Source organism: Quercus lobata, chromosome 12 (genome assembly GCF_001633185.2).
Source record: "Quercus lobata isolate SW786 chromosome 12, ValleyOak3.0 Primary Assembly, whole genome shotgun sequence".
Lineage (NCBI taxonomy): Eukaryota > Viridiplantae > Streptophyta > Magnoliopsida > Fagales > Fagaceae > Quercus > Quercus lobata.
Genome location: NC_044915.1, coordinates 9,756,811 through 9,762,715, shown reverse-complemented (window position 1 = coordinate 9,762,715; position 5,905 = coordinate 9,756,811).

The following is a 5,905-nucleotide window of genomic DNA, read 5'->3' as shown; positions in this document are numbered from 1 at the left end:
GTAATAGAATATATTAAAACTATGCAGATCCCTTGTATTTTTATATTGCATTAATGCACCAATGGCCAACAAGACTTTTACCTGGTAAATGATTAGGAGTCCCGAATTGTATTGGTGTTTTCAGATTTTGAACCATTAAGCACTTATCGTTAACTGTTAGATGTTATGTATCTAAATAACTCTCACATGGAAGTACAGGTCATTGAGAATTAGTCCCTCTTATTGAGTTTGCGCCACCACATACTGCAACTAGAACTTTCTTTTTATGGTTTTGTTTTATTTTGTTGAATAAGTAAGACCAGACAACAAAGCAAAAACAAAAACTGCATTTTATAAATAAAAAAAAAAAAGACAAAGGAACTCCCCCACAAACTACACAACACTCTGTTTTTAATACTATCTCTTACATTCTTACACAAGAACAATATATATCTAACATAACATCTCAAGTAATAGCATAAATGATCTCATCCTCTGACCAAGGCTTGCCTCCATGAATTTTCGCAGTATGATCAATTCTAATATGATAAATGACTGCACCATAGAGAAATTTCATAAATTTTTAAATAGAATATGGCATTAATAATATTATCAAATATCCATAGTGAAATTTTATTTAAGGATTATGGGAATGCTGAGGGTTGGCCACTGACAACCAAAGTTTATCCAAGCTTGAGAGCAAGGCTGGATAGTTTTGGAATTGAAGTACCTTACTCCTCTGAAATTTGATGATATAGACCATATCTTTAACCTGTTGCTAGGACATCTGAACTCAAGGTTATTTATTAACCATCACTCCCCACAAAAGTAAAAATATTGGGGTAAAATATCTGCATACAAATGAACGATTTTAGTAGTCATTTTAGTGTGAGCAACAATTTTTTATTTATGGAAGACATGCTTATGCCAAAACTGAAAAGCTATGAGAAATAGAATTATGGCTTGCTCAGGATATAATTGTCATTTTAGCGTGACAAAATTACTATTAGCATGTACCAAGTTCAGTTTCACTTCTACTTCCCTGCATCTGAAAGTCATTTGGTATATAATGTTAGCAATTAAGGCATGTGCTAGTAAAATATTGAACAAGAACAAGTTCAGCTCTGAATGAAGGGCAGGCTAAAGGAATCTGAACCAACAGTCAATTTTTGAAATTTACCTGGGATTCAGTGCTGCCTAAAGGTAAGTGGGACATGAAGCTCCAAAGAGCAGAGACAAATAGGCAATTTACAGAGTTACAAAAGAGCTTACATGCAACATACCATGTAGTAGGACTTCATACTTCCTTACATTTTAGATACGGAGCTGTTGAAACACTCTTACTTATCTGAGGCAAAGGCATGGTGCATATAAAGTTTAAGAGAGTACCGAATGTAGAAATTGATGCTCCTGGGGTTGTATTGAGGTGAAAGTGGGAACGCTGACCTTGGGACTTGTAATCATTGGTGCATTTTCTATAAGATTAACTTAAGACCAAGTGAGCTCTTGGACATCATTAATTGATTGCTTTGAAGCTCTAAAGAAGCTCAGTCATTTATATGAAAATTGCACCTAGATTACAAGGCTTGGGTTAGCATTCTCATTTTCTTCTCGACAACCCCGAGAGCATCAAATTCTGCATTCCTGTACAAAGTCATGGACAAAGCTTTTGTATATCCTGGTTTGTAGCATCACATTCTCAATTGCCAAGAGATAACGGAGCAATCTACTTGTTGGTGAGTTTTAACATTAAAAGGAGCACCAAGCTAGGCTATCTGCTTAAATAACATTGTAAGAATTTCAACTACAAATCTCACGATAGCTCTACATCTTGGTCTGAAAAAACAGTAGACCCAACTGCAGGTATGAAATTTAACTGATGCAAGCATTTTATAGTCTTCATTTTAACACCTTTTGAAGAATGTGATTTATTTTTTTGGTTATGATATCTAAAGAAAATCTTGGTTGAGAGATGGAAAATCTATGCCATTCAATTTTGTTATTTGCCTTTTCCAATCAAAATTAAAGAAGCATAGATTTTCTTGCATATTTTGTAAGCGGAAAATCCGCTAAACAGATTGCAATTTATTGTATTGGCTTTGTAATTTATAGAGTAAATTCTAATCAGATAAGGAAAAATGCAGTTTGATTCCTCTACAGTACTTTAAATACCATAAATTGCGTCGTAATTTCTTGATTGGTCTGACATCATCACATATAGAGTAAATGGATAGATGGTAGTAGTTGACCTCCATTTTTATTTTTACTATGAAAAGTAAAAGAAGAAAAGAATTAATGCAAAAAGAAATAAAGTTATGAGGAAAATAAGATTTCTTAGAGTGTGTTATAAACTAATTAGTAATATGATGCTTATTGCATCATTTATCCTTTACAAACTTACTCATGAAACATTAATTAATGTAGTAAGTCAGGAGGAAGAAAATAAGAAATTGAGGTATTCAGAGCTTGGGTCATGACAACTTAATCCTTGCTTTGTGGTCCTTTTGGTAATTCATGGAGGGCAATGGAGTCCAGTAAGGCCATCCAATATAGATGTTGTGTAGTAAGATTTTCATAAGTTACAATACCATTGTGATGAAATGTTAAAAGTGCTTATCAGTTGAGAAACACCATTAAGTTGTGCAAAGATAGTCACAGGCCATTTATTTTAACAAAGTGATTGCTGTATAATATGGACCCATTTCTGTAAGATTGCAGTTGTTTTCTAGTTCCTTTTGAAGATTTCTCTGCTTTTTTCATTGCATTTTGTGTTCTATACTTCCCTGTAACAGGATAATCGACTCGCATTATGTATCTGATCAGAACAAATTTGGAGGATGAATTTTGGAACAATTTACATCAAAATATGGGGCCGCAAAACCTTCAAATTTTTGGCCCCATTTCTGTGTAGAACTAGATGTAGAATCAGGTATGCTCTAACACATATGATCATAATTTGATGTAGATGGTATTGATTTGGCTGTGATTTCCAGCAAATCTTCTGTCTAAAAGTCCATAAATCACACTGATTTTTTTCTCACACAAGTCATAAATCTGAACTACCTTATAAAGTTCAATTTTTCACAATCCCAAAAAAGTTTTTTTTTTTGGAGGTACCAAAACAGATATTTGGGGAAAATTCAACTTACTCATTCAAATAAAATTATTTTCGTTTCTGGATAGGTGGATTCAGTGTGTACATGTTAGTTTGTATATACAATAATTTTTTTGTATATTCCTCCTTCTGAATTATGTACATCTCAGTAAATTTTTAGTTCTATCATTTTTATAGATGGTGCTGCTTATCCACAATGTTTGCTGGAGTTTAGCTTCAAACCTGTTTGGAGTTATCTTCTTCCAATCCACTGTGTGGCGATTGAAGAGACTAGATATCCATGTATAATTTTAGTCACATGATTTTTTTAATGAATCGTGTCACTTGTTTAAATAATACATATGGAGAATCTTATAAATCGCCATGTAGTGGGTTGGAGAGGATAGCTTCAAAATGGTTTGAAGCTAAACTTTCTCCATGCTTGATTGTTTATTTCTTTTTCTCTTATTTGTCTGGCCTAACCATGAAAGCCATACCCTATTCTGTATATCTAATTGATCAAATAATAGCTATGTGTTCTCTCTCACACACATGCACACACTTACACACATACTGCATGTGAAAACTGAAGCATTTAAGTGTTAAATTTCAGTGTAGCACTTGGAGTCCTTAGAAATACACATATTTAATTTCTGGCTACAGAACATCATATCACTATACACAGCTGACGGCTTTCCAGTTTACATGTAACTTTGAAACTTCTCTTCTTCATTTAAGGGGACTATTTGGCCGACCACAACTTTCCCCTCCATTTAGGTGGAGTTATCCACACTTAAAATACTGCAAAATTGAAGCCTTTCGTACATTTGATATTATTTAAGAAAAATATTAATGCCTTTTGGTAAATAAGTCCTGCTTCACATTTTTACCAACATTTACGAAATTTGCATTCGACTTTGTCATTGCTTTCTGCCAAGCCAGATACCCATTGTTGTTCGCTAACCAGTGCATTTGAGCTTTGCCATTCTAGGCAGTAATATATTTTCGGGCAATTCATTTAGCACCATTGCTGGATTCCAATATCATAGATCTTAATTTGATGACTGTTATACTTGCCTTGTCATATATTGAGTCTAGCCAGTTGTTTGCTGTCCAGTGACCAACAGCTTAAGTGCTTAACCACCTTTTATTCCTGCAACTGATATTACTGAAGTTTTCCATCTGTTCACATCCGTGGTCTTTGCAACTATCATCCAAAGACAGGCGCTTACCTGAAATTCTCGCCAAAGAATATAAAACCGCATTTAGTCTGATTTAATTTTCATTTCCCTCTAATATATACTAAGGAACTGTGATATGCTTGGCTAGGCTTTCAGGGTTGTATAACTTCTTGGCTGCAATTTCTTGTTTGACTTTATTCTTAGTTTGTAGCTCAAAGCTCATTTTATTGTAGCTAACAGGCTCTTAATCACATGCGCGTACACAAAAATACAAAAAGTGTTTAATGTTGTTTACTTTATGAAACATGCAACTGCTGAGACCGCGGAATGTCTCAACCTTTGGGGTTATAATTTTTAGTAAAAAGCCTTTGGGGAGAGAAGCTACCAATTTTTTTTGGGCTACTTAATATTTTTTTCTATTTGAGTCAAATATTTTGTGTAGGGATATTTCATTTAGAATCTAGGGGAGTTTTGGAAAAACCATGGGGGTGAGAATAGGGTGCTGTTTGAAGAGTTCAGAAGGAATGTGAATTGTCGATGGGCCTCCCTCCATTTGACCAGTGGGAAAGGGAGGCTTATGGTAGGTTGACATAGCGTCGAGATATGATGTAAGAAGAGTCATATTCCTAGGATCATTTGTTAGAAACAGAGGACTTTTCAAGCAGGAAATTAAAGAGCAACATTACGGATTCAATCCTGTATAGGTGAATAAGTTGTGCATTGATCTATTAAGAAAAAGTCAGAAAGATGTTATATTGACCACAAGGCAAGGCCTGCAAAAGGATTTTATTGCCTTTTGAACTGTGGATTAGTGGATAGTCGGAGGGAATGGAAAAGGCAGAGTAGCAGTTGGTGGTAGAATGGATAGATTTTGAGAGAGATTGAGCAGTAGTTGTTGGACTTCTCAAAAACAGAACCAACTACCAAGGTATAGTAGGAGAAGATTACAAAACGTTTACACAGCTAAGGAATTGTTTTCATGTCTGGGACTAGAAAGTTGGCAAGATGTTAATACCTAAAACTTACGTGCAGACTTCATAAAGGTACAAGAAGCTCTCGTGAGTCAGAAGAAAATGCAGGCACAAGCAAAAGAGCAATTTGGAACTTATTGGTCATTTCCAGAAGCTGATGTGAGGATTAACATTTACTTTAGAAAGAAGAATATGAAGCTTATAAGGAAGGAGCTAAGGTGGAATGTACCAAATAGTGGTGGTAGATAATCTGTGGTGAATCATAAAGTGCCATAGGATATATATATATATATATATATATATATATATTTTGGCGACAGCCTCTTCATTATCTAATATGCTTTCCTTGCTTCATAAATTGGCCTCTTTGAATTTCTATTACTTATCTAAGGCAAAAGAAAATGACTTTAATGCATGTAAGTTTTAAGAGATTACCAGATGCTTACAGTAATGTTGTCAGGAGTACATTGAGAAATTAGAAGGCTGCCCTTAGGCCTTGCAATTACTGGTGCAATTTTTGTGGAGCTTATTTTAATGGTAGACTCTTAGAACCATTACGAGAAAGACCTCATAAGACCTTTGACATAGGGCTTTATAGAAAGTCAATCATTGAGGGAAAACAACTTCCTTTTGAAATTACATGATGATAATATCAAGAACAAGACTTGAGAATTTGTAAA